General features: G+C 40.8%; 1 long non-coding RNA gene across 2 annotated transcripts in view; it reads left to right on the forward strand.

The window, feature by feature from the left end:
- The window catches only part of LOC128422999 (uncharacterized), an 81,361-nt gene that overhangs the window by 19,997 nt on the left and 35,731 nt on the right, over nucleotides 1-25,633 (forward strand). The window lies entirely within an intron of this gene.

Consider the following 25,633-nt stretch of genomic DNA (forward strand, 5'->3'; position numbering starts at 1 on the left):
ACCCTGTGTTGTGGGTGGGTACGATTGGTCAGCCACAACACCTGATTGGTAGGTCCCTCGAAGCTGGGTACAATCTGGCCAATGAGACGCAGTCCAAACGGTTCGAGGGACCTATTTATGCCCATGCATGTGACCCAGAGCTTCTTCTTTCGGTGTGTGCATACAGAACACCCACCCACCTCTCCCTACTTTTAGGGCTTTGCGCTTGACCTTGCTATGCCATTGTGTGTCATCTGTCGTTGGGACAGGGGCATGGCAGGAATTTTCCCCACTTGGCTGATTGGCTGTTGCTATTTGGGTTTCACCTGCCACGTAGCAAATCGTCACAACTTGTAAGGTTGAGGATAGGCTCTGGTTCAGGTGATAGGGATGGGAAAACGCTCTCGCCATCCCTATGTGAAGGGCATTCCGTTAAAAGAATCCAGGGGCTCGATGGTTTGGTCAACCCCTGAGATGGGGTTGTGCCTGTGCCTGAGTCCAGGGGGACATTTGGGTGGTGGAGTTAGCCCGTTTCCGGCTTTCCGCTTCTCCAGGTGTTCACCCTTGGCTGACCTATGCTGGAACCCTGGGTCAGCGCTACCTGCATGGCAGGGAACTAGTCAAACCAGAGCCTATGCAACCAGTCACTTTCTGTAATCAATAAAGTTGTGACCTAAATTCTGCCAAAAACCAAACTAAAATTTTGAGTCAGGTGTGAATTTATTTAGGGGGGGAGGTTTCTGGGTCTGAACACGCAAATAAATAATGGCATAAAATATTACTCAATGAGAACTATAACTATCTACAGCAAAAGAATATGTTAATCTAGTGGTGCATGAGGGCCTCCTCCTCCTTTTAGCACAAATTTGCATAGATTGGCATGAGAAATAACATTACCTCAGTCCCAAATGTCACACCAAGTTTGCCGGTATTACTATTCTGGATGGAGTTGAAGAAATGTGGCTCTGGCAGGACCCTTGATGGAACTCTTCCCAGTACTATTACCTCTTCTAGGCAGTATGGCCACTTGAGCCATTCAGCAAGTTGTCAGCTCCTGAACTGATTCCTCATGCAAAATGAGTAATTGTAAAGCACCTATTGTACGACGGACCCAGCTCTTTTCAACCTCTCTGTGTAATGGTTGCAACAGTTGAAGTGCTATGAATAAAAATAAATAAATAAATAAATACACACACTTCCCAATGGAATAACTTTTCTGAGGAACTAGCCAGTTAAGCCTGAGCTCCGGAGCAGATTGAAACAGATATAAGGAAGGCAAACTTTCTATTGGAATTTTACTTCCAATAAAATTAATAGAATTTCCCTTCCGAGGTATACAAAAGACAGAACAAAGCTGAGGAAAGAAGTGAAATATTTCGAATGGAGGAAATGCTGTGGTTAATGATGAACAGAAGACCGAGGGCATGGTGGAGAATTAGTTTTGAAAGGAAATGAGGAGTGACTAATAATAAGGATGAGCCAAAATCTCCTACAGTTCTCTCTCCAGTTTCTGGGGGGGAAATGGGAGGGAGCAGTAGAGATTGCAGTTTACCTTACTTGGTCCCACAGGAGGTGCAACTAGTGGGAAGCCAAGGAGAGAGACTGGCCCTGCTTCCTACTGGCCACGCTACCTGAAATGCTCTGGGGAAGATGCAGTATAAACCTTCCAAGGCTGGTAGGAAGCTGTGGAGAGAGGCTTGCCCAGCTTTGGGTGGTGCAGGGCTTTTTTATGTTAAAAAAAGCAAGGAAGGTCCTTAGCCACTCATAAGATTTATTTATTTATTCTTTATCACCTTTACAACCCACCTTCCTTCCAAGGAGCTCAAGGTGGCATACGCAGTTCTCTTCCTCCCCATTTCATTTTCACAACAACCCTATGAGGCAATTAAGCTGAGGAGGCCCAAGATAACTCACTGAGCTTCGTGGCTGTGTGGGGATTTGAACCCTGGTCCACTGGTGGAGGAAGAGGAGTGCGGGGGGAGCGCAGCGCCCCCAGCAGTGCTATCCCCAGAGTGCCATTGCGGCTGCCCCCCCCCCACGCTGGGCACCCCACCCCCACAGGCGGCTCACCACACCCCTAGGACGAGTGCCATGAAGCTCCACCACTGCCCTGGTCTCCCCAGTTTCTGGTTCAACACTCTTACACCCAGAGCTGCCATACGTCTGGATTTTCCTGAAAACTACCGGCATTTCAAAGGCAGAATTGATGTCCAGGGGGAATTTCTGAAAGGCAGCGCTATGTCCTGGATCTTACCCAAATCGATTAAAAACATGTTTTTTTCAAGTGCTCAACAATTTTTGGTGGTTTTCTAAAAAAGCAAAAAAGCTCAACAATTCTGGGGACTTTTTGGGATGTCCTGGTTTTTACTTTTTGAAATATGGCAACCCTAATTACACTACACAGGCTAAAGTTAAGTAAGGTAATTTCTTCACCCTCTCCCCCTACTTAAAGCATTAGGTTTCATCTCACTGCCACCCACCCTATGAGGTGTTTAAAAAGTTGACACAGCTCCATCTCTTGTTAAAGGCTATGATAGCATCCACTAATACAGTCTAAAATAATTGAAAATAAAAGGCAATATCTGTGTTTTTAATAAAGCAAAGAAATGCTTTATTGTATAAATGCATTATTATGAATAACAATAACAACAAAACACAAAATTTTGAGAGGTGATTCGGAGAAGCAAGCTCTAATTCTGTGTCATTTTCATTGTCTGCTTGTTTTTTACATAGCATTAGTTGTCCAACACAAATGCACACTGTTGTGGCTGCGATAGTATTTCAACCATAAATTTGCAATTTCTTTAGTGGCCAATTCTGATTGTCGAGAACTGCCACTTCTTAAATTCATGGAAATAGAAATATTTACATCATGTGTAACTGTACTCAGAAATACTCAATCATGACAATGAAGGAGATCAGAAATGGAATCTAAAACATAGCCCTTTCAGTTCAGGGACAAAGACAAAAAATCTTTCTATATACTTTGGAGGATTATTAGCCTATGAAAGGAGGAGACTTATGTTAGTCGTGAATCAAAGGAAATCTCTGGAATATGTGATTATCTTTAATATACAGGGTGTCACATCACATTTATCCCAGTCAAGTTGAGGCTTGTTTCAGAATGAATGGGGTGAATAGTGGACTTCTGGGATATTAGAGGGATATTAGCATTTAAAAAAAACCACCACCCTGAATTTTGTGTTGGATTGGAGAGCAGGAAAATTATTTCAAAGTTCCTTCCATTTTCTTTTTCTCCCACACCCATGATATATATCAAATTAACCATCATTTTATATTATAGTTATGACTAAGAATATGTATTAATTTGCAGGATAGGCCACTGAGATATTCGTGTGAATAATATCTATCTATCATCTATTAATCTATCATCTATCTATCCATTCATTTAGATTATACAGTTAGGCCAAGACTTGCCTAGGACCAAGTCCTTACTCCTAATATGTACCGGTAATTACAATATGGCTAACTTCAGTACATGTGTACAGGATTGCAGTGTTAAATAGTCTTCAATGTATTCTTCAGTGAGTGGCTTGGTTTGCACTCAAGCAAAGCTTTGAAATACATGGCCATTGCTATTGAGGAGCTTTGTCAAGGTCCCTGTTGTCCCTAATTGGACAGCCCTTCAAACTGACAACTCTTTCATATGCAGAACTGTCCCCCAACAGAGGACTGTCATTTAGAGGATACATGTCATCCTGCATCTGGGAGAAGAAGAAGATGATGATATTTATACCCCACCCATCTGGCTGGGTTTCCCCAGCCACTCTGGGCGGCTTCCAACAGAATATCAAAAACATAATAAAAGGTCAAACATTTAAAAAATTCCCTAAACAGATGACCCTTCAAGCATCCTGGTACCAAACCCATTCAGGATTGTAAAAGTAATGACTTTAAAAGCACTTTGAATTGTGCTCAGAAAGTGGAAGTCTGTGCTGCTCACATGTAGAGGCTACACATGAGCAGGATGAATGGCAATGAGAACACCAAACTCTGCCCTCTGCTCATTCTCCATGAATTCTGGAGGGTGAAGTCTGAAGCAGGGAACCTCTTCTACACGTGGAAGCTCACAGCATGATGAGAACCTCAAAACAAAATACAGATCCCATAAGTCTTCGGGGGGAAGTTTTGGACTGTTTAAAGTGGTATGTCAGCATCCATCTGTCTCAAGAGACAATAGAGTGCACCTCCAGGGGTGAAATCAAACCACTGTGTTTGAAGCACTGAAATGACCTCCCTGGGGTGTAAGCTCGGGCACTGTGTATGGAGGTCCTGGGCTACCCATATTACAGGACCTGCCTCTCAAGCCTCATTGATATGGTCCAAAGAAAGCAGAGCAAAATGCTCAGCACCAGCATGGCTGCAGGAGTTGGCAGAAGGAGGAGTACAAGACACTATCCAACCGTCTTAGGGGCTCCACTTCAGATTTGTGTATGTTTTATTCCTTAACCTTTTCTTCTCCTGAAGATATCTCACAAGGCAATGGAGGTTTAGGACAATAGTTTTCCTACTCCTAGATGGACTACCTTCCTAGATTGATGAGCCCCATCTGACCCTCACTTCCCTCTACAGCACATGCAGAAGCTGCCTTCTTGACTGTTGGACCCACTATTGGTCTTGTCTGCTCAATCCACTGGAGCCTATCTTTGCATGCAGGCCAAGTCCCAAACTCACTGAGGATCTGAGACCCATCAGCTACCCTCACCTGGTTTAGCAGGCCCATCAAAGCAGTCTCCCAAGGTGTGGTCACTGTTGCATGCAGACAGCTTCTGGGAGCTACAGGTGAGAGCTGAGTGCAGGGTGGGGGTCAAAGGTGGACAGACTACCCCAGAAGGAGCACAGTGTGTCCCCCACCAGAAGTACTACCCCTCCCCTAACACCCCAGTGGTATGATACTGCTTTAAATGCATAATGAAGATGGGGCCTTAGTTTCATGGTTCTAAGGTTCTTATGCTTACAGAAAGGCTAGAAGACTTGCCATGTACCCTCCCCCCATGTTTTGTCAATGTATGAACATGTTCAAGTGAAGCCCCACTGCTATCCTGCCCCACTTCAGCTTATCTTATTTCCAGGACACCCATTTTTGGTGTTTGATAGCAAAATGATAACAAATGACTGGTGCTAGTTGGAAAACAAATGCAGCAGAAGAAATACCCTGATGAAGATCCTGTATGGTGATCCTAACCTTTTACCTAGGAAAAAAAAGCTTGAAATTCCAGTCTTTTATGATCTCATTGGCCAGCTGACAACTGAACATCAAAGGTCTTTCAATAATTCTTCATCTCATTTTAAGCTTCTCACAAATGAAGGAAATAATGGAAAAGTTAAAGATGAAGAAAAAAAAGTAGTATGAATTTGGGTCCACTCCTGTGAATAGTTACTTAGTTCAGGAAATGATTTTTTTAAAAAACAACAACAACAAAACTTGAAATCTAATACATTAGTCAGGTGGAGCATCATCAATGATCACTAGCCAGATTCTTTTGCTAAAAGAGATGTATACTATTCCCACCTGCCTCTCTTCTGATATAAAAACCACCAGAAAATTCCACATCCTGTTCTAAGATCTCCTTCTGTCGTAAGGGTTTGTTTGTTGAGCAGCAGTGCTAGTCTCTGGAGACAATGTTCCTCCAAACTCGTAAGATTATCTTGTGAAGAAATTATCCTGGTTGCCTGCTAAGATTCCTGGAAGCTAAAGACAAAGAGAACTAGTTTCATAGTGGGATATTAGTTTTTGACTTTGATTATGCCTGAGGAATGCTACTTTAAATTAGTCTCATGCACCTTCACCTGAAGCCCAAAGTTCTGATGGCGAAGGACCATGCTATGCTTAAACAGGTGTTTGGAAAACATGCAGATCTCCATATGTTGCTAGATTTTATTTCTCATAATTTCTGATTTAGCCATGCTGGCTGGGAGTTGGAGTCCAACACCATCAGGAGGGCCACATGCTCTCCTTCACATATTCTGATTCACCCTGGGGCTCTGATCCAGGAGCCCCCATTCAGGTTGAAGTCCCCTGGATATAGTCTAAATTAGTTTAGGGGTGGTGATAATGTTAATTACGTCGTCGTCACCATCATCTTCTTCTTCTTCTTCTATCCAAATTAAACATACAGCCCTGATTGATAGTGCACAGGCAAGGGCCAGTTCCTCTGCAATGAAGCCACTTGCAAAGAAACACTCTGGATTGATGCCTCTGTTGAACAGCTGTTGTGCAGAGGCATCAGTCCTGTGTGGTGCTGCTTTGCAAGTGGCTTTCCTTGAGCGGAGGTGTTAATCCTGTGAGGCAGGCAAGGCATCAGGCAGGAAGGAGTCAGACAGTTGGAGGCTCTTCCCTTCTCCAAGGAAGACACAACCAGTGGTACGTCTTGGCCTTTTTACGGGATGCCTGCCTCACCTACCTGCCTTGTGCCCTTCCCTTCTTACATCATCAGATCCCTCGTGCTCATCCAACCCACAGCAATCTATCTCAGATGAGGCCTGAATCTCTTTGAATAGACCCAGTTTGTCTCAGGATTTGGGCCTTGGCCAAATCCAGTGCACACCTCTACATCACACTTTATGGTGTTAATTGAAGACACTATCCAACCAAAGTGGTACTTGGACACTTGAAGGCCACACGTGCTGTCAGCTTCAGTCCTGGCTTCTCCTGCCTCTGTTCTTCATCTTCACTGCAGGATCAGCTTAGGTTGCATATGAGGCCACAGAGGCAGCTTCCTCTTCTGGCTTTGCCCCCACATGGCACGCCTTTGTTTTGGGATGAAATGATAAAGTGGGCAGCTGCTTAGCAAATGCACCCAAAATTTCTGAAATCACATTGCAGGACTTCTGGTAAGTAAACGTTCTGTCCATTATGCTTCAATGGATAATGGCTGACAACATCAGTCACTCATTCTTAATCACTGCACATTTAATTTATTGCAGATTAATTAAGGTCAGCTTTCTAAAGTATGTAAATACAACCTTCTGATTTTTCACTCACATCTCTGCTTCGTTCACCAATAAAGCAGGTGTGTGTCTGTGGAGTATTACTTTAATAGTAAAGGCAGAAATAGAAAAAAGTAGCCTGTTGAAAACTGCCTCTTAAAGGCATAGACAAATAAATCATATCTGTGATTTGTCCCTATTCTCCTAATCCCACTTACCTGGGGGAGTAAACCCAACTGAATTTAATAGCTGTCAAACATGGTTCGGCTTAGGGTTCTCAGGCCACCTTCTTGTCCCTCTTACCATTTCCCTTCTTCTGCTACCCAAATATTCTAAATTTATTTGTGTGCTTTGCATAATTTATTCTGAGAATACGTTTGGTGTTTCTGTAGTGCCAAATTCTGATACTCTTGGCACCATTATGAAAATGATGCCGTTACGATTTGAGTAGAATTGATTTGAAAAGAGACATCTGCTTCTATTAAATATTTCTCATCTTTCATCAACATTTCATTAGAAGCTTTTTCCAAGCAGCTGTCATAGCAGGGCCTTTAAGATTTGGTCTTTTGATAGTGTCCTAGCTCAGATAGAGGAACTGCAAAGATAAGAAAGTTGGGGTGATTGGATTGAATTGTGACAGCAGAGAAACTGTTTTTTTCGTTGCTATGCAATTTCCCCAGAAGAGCAGGGATATCATTTACACTTAAGACAAATTCATTTGAAGGCAGTGAATGACACAAGATGGATCTGCTAATGACAGAGTCGAACTTCAATTAAGCAAACAACAAAAGCACAGATATCAGTGATGATTGAAAGACGCTTACCAAACTGAATGGGTTTGTACTGTTCCAGACAGAGCATATTTTGTTTTGTTTTCATCTTTTTTCATGTTCTCTTGTTGTCTGTTGATTCAGAATCCACAATTCTTCAGTCACCTATCCTGGATTTTGATTGTGGCAGTTCAGACTGTGAAAAGGTACCACAAGAGGAAATATTGAGAACACAATGCTGACAAACATGCTTAGTGATTATGTTGATCGAGTCTCATCACTCTGTTCATAACCTGGTTAAACAAGAGTGATTCGTGAGCTGATGGGGGTACACTGGATCCATGGGGCTTCCACAGATGATGCAAAGACTGCGAGCCTACGTATTCTTACCTGGGAATAAGCCCCACTGAATGCAAGCATAGGTGCCAACTCCCTGGGGCCCTGGGTGCCCGAACACCCACAAAATTCCCCATGAAGAGGCTGGGCACCCACAAATTTCAGTGCCAGGGCCATGCACGCTGCATGGCACCTACAGCCCCAGGCACCCAAAGTCAGGGGGACAAATTGGCGCTCCTGAATGCAAGCATACTTATGTCTGTGTAAGCAACTGTAGGATTGTGCTTGTAAGCTGCAATCTTACTCACACTTAACTGGGGTTAGGACTACTGAACTTCACAGAGATGGCTTCCCGGGGATTACTGGAATACATGAACACTTTAAAACTGCAATTCTGAACACATGTACTAGGGAGCAGCCTTACTGAACATAGGGGGCTTACTGAATCTCTTTCTTTTCCCTTTTCTCTCTTATGCATATTAAAACAAACATGCCAGTTTCACTGATACAAGAGTTACACTGCAATCATACATCCATTTACCTGGAGCAAACCCCATTGAACTCAATGTGACTTACTTCTGAGTAAGAATAGACAGAATTGCACTGTTCATGTGGAAAGCAACTGTTTGTAAGAATGAAGCCTCAAAAGATTGTTAATCTGGTAAACACATGTTTCCTTGCGTTAAGGAAGCTACAGTTTTAAAGATGTGTCAGCTGCTGATTTATTTCTTCCTTTTTTGACAGCAGGGGGAAACAGGCTCTTTTTAAGGAAAGCTCTTTTTCTAGTGGTGATACACTAGAAAGGTGCACTGGAAAACTCTGGGACTTGTATTTCTGAAAGTCCAAATGCTTTTAACATCTTAACATACATATATAACATGGGTTGAAGTCAGAGGGGAAATGCAGATAGATTGATTGTCTGTTGTGAAAAGCTGCCAAAAGAGCTGTGTTCAAATCCCCAAGCAGCAAGGAGCCTGAAGGCATTTCAACCATTTCCCAGCATCATTATCCAATCTGTAAAATAGGAATACCAATGGTCCATGCTATGGGATTTATTTTGAGGGCAAACAACAACAAAGATGCCAGGTCTCCACCCCCCCACCCCCCGCAGCAGATGTGACCTACTTGAGAAGAAAAAATAAAAGCACTCACACATTATAGATACCATCCACAGCAAATCATATCCAGCAATGTCATGATGTACACATAAGCACATGTTACTCCACATTTGTTTGTTTTTCATTTTTACATTTATATCTCACCTTTCCTCCAAGGAGCAAAAGGTGTAGCAGGCATCAATCATGACAGGAGGATCACATGATCTGTAATCTCCCCATTTTGTTTTGTGATATGATCCGTTGTTTCCTGATGCAATATTTTGGGACTTCAGAAAATGATGAAAATAGTTCTCGGTCCCATCCACTCTTTCAGCAAATCACAGAGCTATAAAGTTGTCTGGTGCAATTCACTCAGATTGCCTGTATCTGCTCCATACTAGAATCGCAAGGGCATTCTGTAGGGCAGGGGTAGCAGAGTTGTGCTTTGGAGACACTGGAAAAACCCCAGCTCTGATTTAATGCTGCAAATCTGAATTTTGTGCATACTAGAATTCTTTCTTTCTCTGTGTGTGTCTCTTTTACCATTCTCAAATAAATTTCAACCTTTTTATAAAACAACATTCAAAAGGCAAAAATATTCCACAGAATTATTGGGTGCGGGCAGGGAGACCATGACTATCTAAAGTGATATCATAGCACTTTAAATGTATGGTGTGGGTGTGGCCAGAGTACAACTAAATTAGCAGTACTCACCTTAACTCCCCCACCCAGATGTTCACATCAGCATGATTTCAATTTAGTAATTTTGTTTATGTGCACACTAGAGGGCACTAAAGAGGGGGAATGTCCTCGCCCTTATGCAAAGACTAGAGATGAATTAGGAACAGATTAAGGACCCCAATCAGTGTGAAGCTGGCTTGAGAAACACCACATCAAACAGTAGTATCTTATAGCAAAGTGAAGGGGACAGCTGCATTTGAACTGATGTCACGTGAACATGGATTAAAAACCCAGCACTGGAAATGCAGTGAGTGCACAGTAAATGGGAATGTGAACACAGCCCAGTTTGTGGATCAGGGCACCAATGGTTAACACCTGCTGTGGAAACTAATAAGTCTCAATCAGGAAGTAGATAGATGGATGGCATCCTCTGAGACTGACACCAACCTAACTCTGCCAACAAGTGCTCAGAGTAACAATTGACCTTCCACTTTCAAGTACTGACAGACAGTTTAAGGATCAATGAGATATAATCAAGACTTCAGATAATTTGCATCCTTAATACACAAGGCAGCTTATTAGTGAAAAAGCTCATTTGTTAGAGCTCTGAAAGACCCAGCTGATCTGGCATTGATGTATATGGTGCAGGAAGCTCAGTTAATACACAAGAGGACAATGACCAATGTGACATCTTGTTCATATCTGCCTGGTACAATTCCCAGTGTGAGTAGAAAGGCCATGGAACATTCCAGAAAAGTTGACTTGGTGCTGCCTCTTTCACCCTCTGAATAGGAGCATATTTCCAATGAACAGAACATCTGTGGGAACAACCCACCATGTGGCAAAGACAAGGTATAGGCTTTTCATGAAGATGAGGGGAATCAGTCTTTAATTATTCCAGGTTTTACCCTTCAGACCTACATGAGGACACTCCCATATGAACTTGCTAGAAGTGTGCATTGTTTCTATCTGAAATGTAAGGTGTGAATGGTAACAGGGTGCTTTTTACTTACCTGGGTTGGGTTGCAATGTTAACAGGACTAGCTAAGTCAAAGCTGAAGACCCCCCCACCACAAAAATTTCATGTTGCTTAGTCAACCTGATGTGCTTGGAAGTGCTTCTACTTTACTAACAGTATCATCGGATACATCCCTTTGGAAACTACTTGAGTAATTCTCAGAAAATTCTAACAACAACAACAACATTCACTATACTTTGCACTAAACTCATAAATAGAAGTTATGCATCATGGTAACACAAATTCTACACAAATTCTGCAACCTGTATAATTAAGGGAATGCAAATATGATTGATTATTTTACATAGTTTATTTTGCATCTGTTCATCATAGGTAGAGGCAAAAAAAAAGAGTGTTTTGTTGAAGACCTAGTCCTTTATCATTGGCAAACCTGCTAAGTGCAAACACATACAGCTGGCTGATTTCTGAGATTACTACAGATATTGCGCACATGCTTGCATTCAAACCTTATCAGCTTAAAGACTAGAAACACAATCCTTTTAAACAAAAAGCTGAAACTCTCAGGATAGTGAATTTTATGTGTAATAAAACCAGCAATGTTTTGCCTGAGTTCCACCCCCCCCCCTTGTATGGCACAACTGCAGAATTAAATAATTCTCAAAGGCCTTGCTTATATTAGTTTCCTTCAGTCAAATTTTATACAAGGCATATATGTACAAAACAGTCAAGTAAATAAATGGGGGGAAATTAGAAACTAGAACTGAAAACATTCAGGACTAGTAAGGAGAGCATTATATTTTGCCATGACAGTTTATAACTGACCTTGGAGTCACCATACTCAAAGGAAAATCATTCAGAAAGAAGCTGGAACGTGAAGCTGTAGAGTTAGAGTTCATTAGCAAATTTGATACTTCCCCCTCTTGGGTAGAAAAGGCATTATGAATGGTTTTCTCACTGTGGACAGTAATTGTCCCCATGTGGTGTTAATGCTATCTTTCTAGCTACATAGACTGAACACTAATTGACATGAGTTGGGTGCCCCATATGCCCTCTGGCAACAGTGGGAGTGGGGCCCACCTACGTCTGAATGAATCACAAAGCATCTATATTCTCAGACTTCTATAATGCTGGGATACCTAATTCTGATTATACCATATGCTGTTATCTCTTGCACTTCCTCTGCTTTAAGTTTCATGACACAGAACTGTTTTTCATCGACTGCATCCATACTTACATACGTACCTACAAATTTTCCATACTGCTACAAGCATCTGACAAAATAGACTGTGATTTAGGCTATGAAAGCTCATGCCATAGTCCTAAACACTCTTTCTAGGAAACAAGCCTCTTTGAATATAGTGAGATTTACTGCTGAGTAAATGCATTTGCTTTCTGCTGTTTGCCTGTAGCTCCTCAGTTGTTGTTGGACTACAACTCCAATCATCTCTGATCATTGGCCATGCTGACTGGGGTTGATGTAGGCTGTTGTCCAACAACATCTAGAGGACCATTCCTACTTTACAGTATCACACAATTATTTGATAACACCCCCCAGACATTTAAAGTGCATTACATTCCTCCTGTGAGTCCTATGAACTGTAGTTTGTCAAGATGCTGGGAACTGTAGGTCTGTGAGGTGTAATCTACAGTTCCCAGTATTCTTTGGGGTTTGTAATGTATGGTGTGTGTGCAACCTTTGGTTGTACCTGTTTTTTTTCACATGAAGGTTTTACTTTGAAATAAAGTTGAAAATGACAGGCAACGAACAGGAAGAACACCATGTAATAATACAGTAAAACCACTTATTAAGAGAAAATAAGTGAAAATAAAAGCCTCTAATTTCAGTCTTAATATATGGTGGGTGGGCTTATAGGACACTTATAGTAAAGCAACTTGAGGAAAGGCTTGCTAACCATTGTGGGAGTTTGGATGTTTAAGTTGTGGAGGTGACTCATAGTCAGAAAAAATAAGCATCCATATTTGACTGGAATGTGAACAGAAGCATGAGGGTCTTTCAAACAAAAGATTAAGAAAACCAAGGTACCATAAAGGAAAGCTCATTTTCAACATCAACTTTTTAAAAATTGGAATTCATTGCTTGCTGTGCTTACAGAGAAAGTTTACACATAATCATGGTCTCCCAAATTTTATCAATCTACTGCTTTTTATAAGATTGCTTGGAAGATTTCCAGTTGCATGCTATACATGATTTTAGCTCAATAAGCAATTGCTTTAGAAGATCTTTTTTTTCCCTGGAATCCAGGGTCACTAGTTTCAAAGCCATGATTAAGCATAGCTTTGGTCCCTGCTGGCTAGAGAAATTCCTGGTAGAGATCAGCAGCTTCAACACAGAATTCCTACACTGCTGAATGTTTCTCTTTGCTGTTTCTCCATCACCGGTGATAACTTCTGATGCACAGCAGCAATAATAATAGTATTCTGTCCCAGGTGACGGTCTCAGTCAGATGTGCTTCAGCTCAAGCAGAAAGTTCTGGATGAGAGTTTGGGTTTCAGGAGGGCAAGCGAAGTAAGGCAGTTTTCAGGAATGCAAAACAAAAAAAAAAGTTCATTTTCAAGTTCCAATTAGCACCCTGGATAGCTCCCTATTAACACTCAGGCTAGATTAGAGAATCATTTGACCAGATGCAGCTTCAGTCTCAAAGAACCCCAGACTGAGACTTAAACAGGACTTCAGTCCAGTGTGGGAAGTTAGTTCTGTTCTTCTAGAGACACCTCTTCCTATAAAAGTGGCCTTGCCTGCTTCAGCAACTGTTGACTCACAATATAAGGAAGACTGTCCTCAGAGGTAATCAGAGTGATCTCATTAAGCTGTGACACAGGTTCCTGAAAATGAGAGCCTTCTGGGAAAGCAGAGTTATCCAGCACCAAATCTGAGGACTCTTTTCCCACTAGCTGTAGAGTCTCATCCCCCTGAAGTGGGAGAATCTGGCCCCGGACTCGAGCTCTTTTTCACTTGTTTCTGTTTCATTTTTCACTTAGTGTTTCCTCTAATTTCCTCAGCCTCGAGCCCATTTCAGCTGTTCTCCTTGTCAGAATTGAAACACATAATGGAGTGGAATTGAGGTTATATCTGCCAACATTGCCCCCCCCCCCGGCCTTCATATATGGAGGCAAAAAGCATACACCTAAATCAGGGTCACTAGCCTGGCACCTCTGGATGCCAGTGTGCCTTCTTATGCAACCTGCAAAAGTATTTAACAAATAGTTCCTTAAAAAGCTACAATGCGCGTGCAACTGTTTGCTATTCCTGCCCAGTTCCTGTTTACACTGACTTGGCCTCCTCCTCTGAAGTTCTCATTCCAACATGCCTACATTTCAGTAAATGCCAGAACTGAACACCCATTTTCCCATCTACTTTTAGCAAAGGAGAGGTACCAGGAGCAAAGGCAGTGGTGGCTGTTGTAGGTACCTTTTCCCATTGGCAGGGGGGTTTGCATCATTTTGTGTGCCTGCCTCTTCTTTTTTATTGTTGCTCTTTTAGATGCTGCAGCCATTTTATGTTGTGCCTACCCCCAGCAGCCATTTTGTATTATGCTGCACAACCCACACCAGCCATTTTGTGACTGACAAATGTGCCCACCCATTTTTGCATGCATTTCAAGAACAGTACAAAAGCAGTACAATTGCCTGGATCTAAATAAGGAAATATGCATGGGCTCAAATAGTCATGTGCTGGATCAGAGGACATGCGCATAATTCAGATGTGCACCTAAAGCTTCATTCCAACGGTACTTGGTACCGGTACTTGGTACAACGGTACAAAAGATTGGTAACCCAAATGTCTGGGTTAGTATTTTGGGTTGCATGGCTTATTTTATGTGGCCATTTTATTCAGTTAGCAATTTATTGCAAAGTCTGAAGCACCAGCTCATCAAGGTACACTAGACAAAAAATCCAGAAATTTGTATTAAAACAAGGAACTTTTTATTTTTACTGCAGACTCAATAGCAGATCATTTGATATGCAGAAAAATGATCTTGTCAGTGGAATGTACACCCAACAATTTATTCTGGGAATAAAAATGGCTTAAGTATGCACATGTGTTTGGCTTGTAGGATTACTTAGGACTATCAAAAATGGCTACATTGGTCATGTCAATCCATTAGAAGTTTTATAGATAGATAGATAGATAGATAGATAGATAGATAGATAGATAGATACCTAGATAGATAGATAGATAGATAGATAGATAGATAGACAGACAGACAGACAGACAAATATGTGACACTGTATTGTGAAGTAGTTTAATTCATTTCATTTAGTGTGAAGAATTTGTGGGGCGGGGTGGCCTTTTCCTTTAACGCTGTTAGAAAGCAAAATTTTGGAAAAGTGGATTGAATCTGAAGTCACTAATGATTGGATTTTTCTCTGTAATGGAAAAATATACATTGTACTTGACCTCATCCCGCCCTCTAACTTTAATAAAATTCTGGTCATAGGTAGTATGGCGCAGAAGAAACCAAACACACATTTTCTTTACACTAGCTTCTGGTATATTGATGGCTCTGGTATGAAATCTATTTATTATATTTGACTCTCAGGCACTATACTTCCTTTCTAGGAATTAGCCTCTGAGGCATCTACACAGAGATGTAGCACCATTTTCCTTATGGGCCTTGGTGTTTAGCATTCGGTCATAGACAACCTGCTAATCTGAGCATTTTGTAGCACACCTCTAGATGCCACATAAAGCAGCGAAGGCTACACCTTTGGAGCAGGTGATCCTGCGCATGTAAAAGCAGAAGGCAATGTGTTTTGTTCTCAGTAAAGTGGTACACTATGAATTCCTAAGAGAGAAACACAGCTGCTCTCCAATTGCACATGAGAGCATCATAAAAAGCATATTCTCATATGGTGGACTAGCTTGTAAAATCAAAGGGTGTGTGTGTGAGAGAGAGAGCATTACATAGGCTGAGCCTACACATACTAAACATTCTCCCAGCTCTCCTTGTTGTAATCTTTTATTGTTTGTCTTTCCAATTTCCAGCCTATCTAGGAAACAGAGATTTTCTATGTTTGTTTACAAGCGTGTGTTCTGTGTGTATGCGTGCACACACACACACGTATGTATGTTGGGCAGGGTTGAAGGATGGAACAGAGAAAGAATTGGGAGTGACTGCTGAATTAATGAAATTGTATATGATAGTGCAGACTTGGCACACATTTGGGATTTGTAACTTTCCCCCCAGACTTTCCAGCATAAAAAAGAAAGAATTCCTAATGGTCACATTTGTCATTGAGAATTTAAGGGATTCCCCCCCCCCTCCTTCTTACTTAAAAAAAAAAAAGCACACACACCACAGAGACCAGATCAAATAGTAGGTTTTCAGTTCTGGAAATCACAGACACTGGAGAGCCAATTAACCACAACTCCCATCTCTTGGCCCTAGTTTAATGTCTTTATTGCCCATTCAGATTTCTTTCCCTTGCACAATCCGGAGAGATGGTGTAATTGGGCTAATTTTGGGACAGTTATCGTGCTAATATAGTCTTTACAATTACGCGGCAGAGCAGGTGCCAAGGCCGCATGGCTGTGCATTGCCAAGGTGCAAAACAAATTCAGCGTTCAATCAACCTGAGAGAAAAAGGACAATTCTCATTTGCATAAACATGTAGCCACGGAAACTGAAGGCACAGAGGTATAAGGAAAAGAGACCTATTTTACATGATGTGCATAGAATATTTGACAGTTTAGATTGGAGGCGTCATTGATGTGCGTAGGAATGGTACAGTTGGTTGCCATGGATATGGTTTTCCCTACTGGCAGCGCAAAGATTGGCAGGGATGGATACAGGAGGGGGGGAAAGACACACATACACATACAAATGCCTAAACCACTGCAACTCTCTGGCAGACTCATTCTTTTCTTTTGTTGAGAAGCTATGTATCCTTTCTATGCTAATGACAGCTCATCTAGTATGCTGTGTAATCTAGCAACACTGATATTTCTATAATAAATCATTTATGTGTAATGTGTATTTATATAGTGCATGAACATATATAAAGTATAATTTCATACATACATATTTTCATAAAGCGGTGACATAGACAGAAATAGGAAGTGAGCTGTAGATGCATAATATATAAGGAAACATACTTATATTTAGTTTAATTTGTTTCCCTGATTTGACATAGACTAGAAACACCCCCAGGTGTGTTTTTAATGTAATTTATTATTAGTATTATTTTTTCAAAAAATAAAATAAAATCATGCACATGCTAACATAAGCAGCATTCTACAACTCATTCTGCAGCTCATTTACGCTGGAGCAATCTTATTAAAATTGAAGGGTTTACAGAGGGGTAAAGAAATTGTCAACTCAATGCCTAACATTCAGGGTAAATATAATCCTGTAGAATGCTTCCATTAAAGGAAGAACTTTTAAGGTTGGTTTAATAGTATAGAGTAAATCAAAATTGAGAGATGGTTTCTCTGATTTCACTCCAGTATATGGATTTAGGCATATGCTTTTTCTTTAAAATGAAAAGTCAGGTGGAAACCTTACAGCTATTCACTTCATTAAAATGAATATGGATTTAAAATCCTGATCTGCAGCCCAATTAAGCACTGGGTCTGGATATAAGCTGATTGAGTCCATCTGAACTCAGTGGAACTAAACAATTTAAAAATAAACATATTCCTATATATTTTTAAAGCTTACACCTTACTTTTTCCCACAGTTATGTTCTTAAAATAAGTGTGTGTTAATATTAACATGTCCCAGTTTCCAAACGGAAGGTCAATAAGCCACAAAAACGGTGGCACAATACCAAGCAAGCACCTTGCATGACAAATTCAGCACTCATTTGTCATTCATTATAAAATGTAAAACAAACAAAATAAGTAGCTGACCTCGAGACATCTACATGCATCTGATTTGGCATCTATAGTCACAGCATGATGATTATTCGTGCCCCAAAGAATTTGCTAGATTTGTCGTTTGGCATGGATGGCAACCCACTAGTTGCAGGTGATTTGTTGTGTGTGACTAGAGATGAATTAGGAGCAGAGGACATTTGTTAGAATGACTAAGACTGTGGGCCTAACCCTTCTTTCCTGGTGGTAAACGCCATTAAAGTCAACAGGATGTACTTCTGAGTTAACAGGGTTTGGAACGCAGCCTAAAGAAATAATACAACATGGTAGAAAGGAAAAAAGAAAAAAGGGTCATGGGGCAGATGTATTTGAAATCTCAACAGAGTACATCCTTTTCATATGAGAAGAGATGTCCTTGTAGTTTTTCAAGGCCTTTATGTTAAACAGGGTCATTTCTTTCACAAATGCAGTGGCTGAGACTGGAGCTCTTTCAACTATTCTTTGTATGAAAGTGGAGTTAGCAGAATTCCACTTCATCACAAGCATTCTTTTAGCAAATATTGCAATTCCCTTCTTGATATTAGCTGATAGAACCAGGTTATCCAGAGCTTCTAGTGTGCACAACACTTCAGGACTTGGGAAGAAGACATTCATGGCTTGGCAGTAGTGAAATATGTATGATTGTATGTGAACCTGGTCCAAGATGGTTCCAAGTGCTTTGGAAAGGCAGCTTCCCAGTGTTTGACTAAGCCCACAGTTGTTCTCTCATTGATCTGATTATGTCTTCTGACCCGCATGAAGCTCTTGGATCTGGAGGTTGGGCTGTTGGCCTCACCTCCTGTAATGGAGGTGAGTAAGATTATACCTCACCCATGCTGTAGAGCAGCATTTCCCAAACTTGGGCCTCTTGCTGTTTTTGGATTACAGTTCCCATCATGCCTGACCACTGTTCCTGCTAGCTGAGGATGATGGGAACTGTAGTCCAAAAACAGCTGAAGACCCAAGTGTGGGGAAACCCTGCTATAGAGGATAAAAATATCATTATGATATTATTAAGTCCTATCTTAAATGACAAATACAGGAAGGCTTGGTGTGGGGAACTTTTGGTCTTCCAGATATGGTTGAATTATAGCTCCTTTTATCCCTGGCCATTGGCCATGCTTCCTAGGGCTGATGGGTCTTCTGCGACATCAGGAAGGACAAAGGTTCCCCACTCCTTTCTTAGTGTTTACTCTTTATACAGTTGTGAACTCTGTTCTTGTTGTTTTGTTTTTTTAAAAAAGATATTTATTAAAATTTCCAATTTTTTTAAACAAACAAACAAACAAAAACAAAACAAACAAAAAGATTTAAAAAGACATATAGTTCATAAAACATACTTTTCAATAACAAATTTCTCAGACCTCCTCATACTTCTCCTCCTTGTATTCCAATTAAAATTATTTGTTCAGCAAATCCTTCACTTAAAGCATTACAGCTTATATTATTACCTTATTTTCCAGACCCTTTTTCCCCATCTATGTTCCTTTATATCATTACAGCTAGAAACCCCTCAATTTCAATCCAACACCATTTAACTTTCCTTAATTTTGCAATATTTCTGTAAATAGTCCTTAAATTTTTTCCAATCTTCTTCTGCCGACTCTTCTCCCTGGTCACGGATTCTGCTCGTCATTTCTGCCAATCCCATACAGTCAATCAGTTTCATCTGCCATTCTTCCAGAGTGGGTAAATCTTGCGTCTTCCAATACTTTGCGATGAGTATTCTTGCTGCTGTTGTAGCATACATGAAAAAAGTTCTGTCCTTCTTTGGCACCACTTGGCCGGCCATGCCCAAGAGAAAGGCCTCTGGTTTCTTCAAGAAGGTATATTTAAATACCTTTTTCAATTCATTATATATCATTTCCTAGAAAGCCTTAATCCTGGGGCACGTCCACCAAAGGTGAAAGAATGTACCTTCATTTTCCTTACATTTCCAACACTTATTATCGGGCAAATGGTAGATTTTTGCAAGCTTGACTGGGGTCATGTACCACCTGTATATCATTTTCATAATATTCTCTCTTAAGGCATTACATGCCGTAAATTTAATCCCGGTGGTCCACAACTGTTCCCAGTCAGCAAACATAATATTATGTCCAATGTCTTGTGCCCATTTAATCATTACAGATTTCACCGTTTCATCCTGAGTATTCCATTTCAACAGCAAGTTATACATTTTTTGTTCTTGTTGTTTTAGGTAAATAAGGTGCATTAAATATATTTCCCCTAGGTTTTCCCTTCTGTTTCGCAAACTCTTCTGTGCCAGAATGTCCAAGGGAAGGCCACTTCTGTTTGGACTCTGTCCCGTGCTGTAACTTGCACAGGATTAAAAGACCAGGGTGAGTGTGGGAATGCATATGCAACTAATAATAGTAATAATAATAATAATAATAATAATAATAATAATAATAATATGCCTCAATAAGCCAGTATGCTATAACCAAATACTTAATTCTGTAGAAACATAGCATGGACGTTCCCACAGTGTTGGATAACCACCTCCAATATTTCAAGCTGTGAGCATAATTCTTAGCATTCAGAAAAACAAATTCTGCAAAAATCTGGTACTTGTGGACAAGCATATGCTTGCCTGAATTGCAGCGAAATGTTGGCATATATTATCATGCAGAGTTCCTTGAATATAATTCATTTTGAAGCCATCATAAATATGAAGTGACTTGTTGAAAATCAGTCATTGGACATTCATTTAAAAACCATGAGCAACCTTTGTTGAGTTCAGAGGCCTGGGGCTCTTAGAATCAAGAACCTGGACTGAGGCTTTGTTTGTTAATGAAGAGGTCTGTTTTATTTCCTTGCTCATAGTTACATACAGACCAGTGTTCTTCCTTCCAGAATTCCCTGTAAGTCCAGGAGTGATCATTGACTAGGGCCTAGTAATTCTGAAATCCTGGTCTAGATCACGGAATGGATCTGCCGTATGCCTTACAGCCTTCTTCTTCCATTTCCATTACTGACTATACACTTGAATTCCTCAAGGCTTCTACTGGTATTATTCAAATGCCCTATTATCCCACTCCTGCCATGGTCTAAGTCACACACAGCCCTGGCATGATACAATTGGCAGGGTAAGGGAGTGATTCTTGGGGGTTTGCACCTATCCTCAATGTGCGTAGATCTTCTTGAAGATGGGAGGTTGCCTTATACTGAGTCAGACCAATGGTGTGAGTAGAAGCAACTCTCTAGCCCTACTTTTGAGATCCTTTTAATTACAAATGGCAGCAACTGAATCTGGGGACTTGCACAGCTGCTCTACCACTGAGTTGTAGGTGTTGAATGTGCACCGGAGCATATCCTCCTCACACATATTTATGCCTGCATGCTCCAGTTCATGTTCAAAATTCTAGGCATGGTGGAAGCGGATTTGAAAGCCCAAGGCTATTCCTTTGCTTTTGCATTCCAACACATGTAAAACTCACATCAGGGGTAGCCCAGCATGGTGGCTTCCAGATGTGTTGAGCCCCAGCTCCCTCCAGAACCCTTGTGCTGAGTTTGGCAATGATATCTCAAGAGCCATCTGGACACATAGAGAAGAAACAAATGAGCAAACCATTTTCAAAATATTCAGTAAATGGCAATCTTTCTCATTGGTTACACAGACCCGAATATCTGTATCTGAGACCATTGTTGCCAACACCAGCATATTATGGATTACTTGTCCCTCTGGTTGGACTCCTGGCACAATCATTAATATATTTCCTTTCAAAACAAGCATTTAGTAGATTACACTACGAGTCCATCAAGGAATGGGGTCTTAAACACACACGCGCGTGCACACACACACACACACACACACACAGAGAGAGAGGGAGGGAGAGAGATTTCTGTTTCATCCTGGCATAGCTGAAAATTTATATATTTCAGATTTTCAAAATGTCAAATGTGTCACTTTGTGACTGGCACTGAATTGTGTCACTGTGGATGAGTCAACCTGCATGCCCCAATATGAACTTCTCCTTATCCATGCCTCTAGATTGGATCACCAATCATTTTCAATTTGAACTCTGTGCTAGTGTTGCTTCACCACAGTGCATCCATTTTAATATTGTTTTGTAATTCTGCTGTGATGCCTCTAATATGTTTATCTCTATCTTTAATTTTACTTATAGATGCATGATACAATTTACAGCTGAATAGGATGACTTTTTTAAAAAAACAACACCTCCCATCAAGATAAATTTTTAAAAATCAAATTTTATACAGACTGCAACTTCCAGATTTGCAAGTGAACTCAATTTCCATCCTTTCAGCAGGATCCCAAGTAGTTTAACTGCTATCATTTAATGAAAATCTGATCTGGTTCTATACTGTTCTTTAAAAAATATAAACCATACTGTACTGTGAAAGGAACCCCAGTTCTGGAGTTTTTCCTCACGGGGTTGTTGTGATGATAAAACTGAGAGGAGGAATCCACACATGTTTCCTTCAGTTTCTTGGAGGAAAGGCAGGAAAGAAATGTAATAAATAAACTCATCTATCCACAGATTTCTGAGATCTTTACAGAATGCAACTATCATGATGGTATCTGATTATCTTTGTACATGTATCACTTTTACAAATTACAAATAGGGCTGTGAAGGCAACACCATTTTCCTATTCCCAATTTAGCAATCCTGTTCAAGCCAACCCAAACTGCTAAGGCCCTGCCTCACTCTGCTCCAGGCCTGATCCAAGCTACAAACTGAACTGAGGGCCTTGCATAGTTCTAATATTTAAATTCTAATTAAACAATAGGTATGGGGAAGGGGAATTTTCATGCAGAAAATGCTATACAGTTATTAAACATAGAGGAACCCTTTCTGCTTTCCCCCCTGACTCCCCATCCCCACTGAAAGCTGTTTGGTCAGGACTGGCCAAAGACATTCTTCTGCCTGAAGGAAGGGACAAAATGATGCCCTTTCTATTTCATGTGAAAAAGCTGAGTGGCCTGCCAGCTGAATCTAACTTCAGCACTGACAACAGGACAGCACTCTCCAATGTACCTGAAGGCAGCAATCCTCCTTAGGAGGTGCAGAGCAGGCCGCGTGGCACACACAAACCTGCCCACCAACACACCCCCACTGCTCTTCACCCGTAATCATCTTCTGTCTAAGGCAGTAGCCTCAGTCTGCCTAATGATAGGGGCAACCCTGACCATGATACATGTTTTCCCACAATAAAAACTAAACAAGGCACACAGGTGTGCACCTTTTGAAATCAGTAGATTTAAATGTGCTTAGCTCTTTTGTGCCTGTTCATGTTCAGCTACCAGCCTATAAATGCAACTTAAGCAGAATTGAAATGGGAGGGACCTTTAAAAATTCAAAGGCTGGCATTATGTTTTAGTCAAGTGTTTCCAAAAAAGAAAAGAAAAAGGCTGTGATAAAATGGTCAGTCTTTAAGGTGCTTCCAGCCACCAGTTCTCTAAAACCAGATTTCTGCTTCCTAAATTGTTAATACATTTCACAGGCCAAATAGTTTTGAAGTTTTCTTATTGCTTTATCTCCACATAAAGTCACACTAGTGTGTCCTCACCCCAATGATCACGTGAAAAGGGTTTCTCAAACATACTACAGCTGTTTGCATTGGTGAATCACGGAATTGTACATCATCTAGTCCACTGCACTGAGTTTCCTCAAACTCTATAATCCAAAGCAGGATCCCTAAATCTTTAACATTTCTGACAAATTTAATGAATGGAATCAGTGAAAAATAACATCTTACTGTCCATGTTATAGTTTAGCACAGGCAGACAACAGTAAGGAAAATGTGACACTGCTTGCCAGAAGTGTTGCTATGAAAAGGAATAAAAGAAAATAAAGAAAAATGACCTGTACTGAGTCAGTGTGTTCTTCCCTCTAGCTCAAAATCGGTGATATCGACTGGCAATGACTCTCCAGTGTCATCAGGGATCAGACGCAGCATCACACAATTTCAGGGGCAAATCACTGCTATGTCATAACTAAACATAACTATTAAGGGTTAAGGGTGGCATTCAATGAAAGCCCCATTTACACTATACATTAAAAGCAGTACCATACTACTTTAAACAGTTATGACTTCCCCAAAGAATCCTGGGAACTGCTGTCTGTTAAGGATGCTGAGAATTGTTAGGAGACAACTATTCTCCTCACAGACCTATGCTTGCCAATTCCTCTTCCCAGTGAACTCTGGGAATTAGTGCTCTTGGAGGCAGAATAACAACTTTCAGCACCATTAGCAAACTACAGTTCCCATAATTTTTTAGGAGACGTCATGGCTACTAAAACTGGTATGATACTGCTTTAAATGTATTGTGCACATGGGAGCCGAAGTTTTACTTTGAGTAGACCTTTTGAAACTAATGGAACTAATTTAGTCAATTTTAGTGGGTCTGCTCTGAGGAAAACTTAATTGACTATCAGTGAAAGTTCTGTACTAAAATATGGGAGAGACCCACCCCCCTAAAAAAAGAAACTTAACTCTGAAATGCATGCAAAAAGCATGTTGCATATGGGCCACTCAAGTAATGTATAACAGGTGATATGATCTATTCTGAAAGATATACAAACGTTAAGTAATATGGAATGGAGATTTCTCAGTGTTGCCGTGCTCATAGCAAGAGATCATTTTTCTATGATGCTACATGATATTTCTCATCCAAAATGGGAGAATGGGTGCATGAATGATGGACAGGTAAGTAAAAGTGTGAAAAACCCACAAGATGACCCAGGAAGTGGTTTTCCCATCAATGAAAGAACTGAAGTCTCCAAGATAATTCACCCAGACAAACCATCAAGGAAGCATAAAATGAGTCACTCTGTTTTTCACATTTCTTTGCATTATAACACTTTCCTGAGCTTTGCTGCGTTGATTTTATGTGTAACTTACCACATGGACAAGAGCCAGAATCCTTCAGAGTTATTGCAGGGAACAAGTCTTAATCCACTTAATTTCCCTCTGTTATCTCTTTCTACAGCTTTGCAGTTCCAGTTTTTGCACCGTTTCAGGAGACATTTTTTCCACTCATTTCTTGTGCGCAAATTGCACGACATAAATATTCTGCACTTACTTCGCTGCAAAATCCAACTCTTACAAATGGATGTGGCTGCAGTGCATTGCAAACCTGTATCCACTGCCTGAAAGTTTCCCAGTGCTTGTGGGAATCCCCTCGGATCAAACTATTGTGCATATTCTCACCAGAGTGGGAAAGAAAAAATATAGTGGATTTTACCCAGATAAGTAGTTGTTTTCATTTCGTGTACTAATTTGATCACTGAGATGAAAAGCCACATTCAAGATTATTGGGGGAAGCTATGACTGTATCATTACCACTTAAATGTACAGTGGTACCTCAGGTTACAGACGCTTCAGGTTACAGACGCTTCAGGTTACAGACTCTGCTAACCCAGAAATAATACCTCATGTTAAAAACTTTGCTTCAGGATGAGAACAGAAATCAAGTTCTGGTGGCGCGGCAGCAGCAGGAGGCCCCATTAGCTAAAGTGGTACCTCAGGTTAAGAACAGTTTCAGGTTAAGAACGGACCTTCAGAATGAATTAAGTTCTTAACCCGAGGTACCACTGTATAGTGCAGATGTGGCCTGTATCCAAAATCAATGGCATGAGAGTTTCTGCATTGATGTGACCAATGGAAGGGTTATAAAGCTGAAGTCATCAGGGAGAAAGTCAGTTTTGGTCAAGCAGGTTCCAGAATCCACAGAGGTTTTTTTAAAAAAATGCACAGATGCAAACATCCCTTACACCAGATATCCAGAGGGGGGTAGCCAGGGTAGCCTATTGTAGCCAAAAGCGTAAGGGATCTTGTGGCTTTTTAAAGACTAGTGCATTTATTGTGGCATCTGCTTCCATGGATGGTGCTCCACTTTATCATAGAAGAATGGACTTCCACTTCATATGACAAAATGATTGATCTGTGGAAGTGAACTCTAGTCCACAAAAACCAGAGGCAGTATTATTCTGAA

The sequence above is a fragment of the Podarcis raffonei genome, chromosome 11 (genome assembly GCF_027172205.1).
Source record: "Podarcis raffonei isolate rPodRaf1 chromosome 11, rPodRaf1.pri, whole genome shotgun sequence".
Lineage (NCBI taxonomy): Eukaryota > Metazoa > Chordata > Lepidosauria > Squamata > Lacertidae > Podarcis > Podarcis raffonei.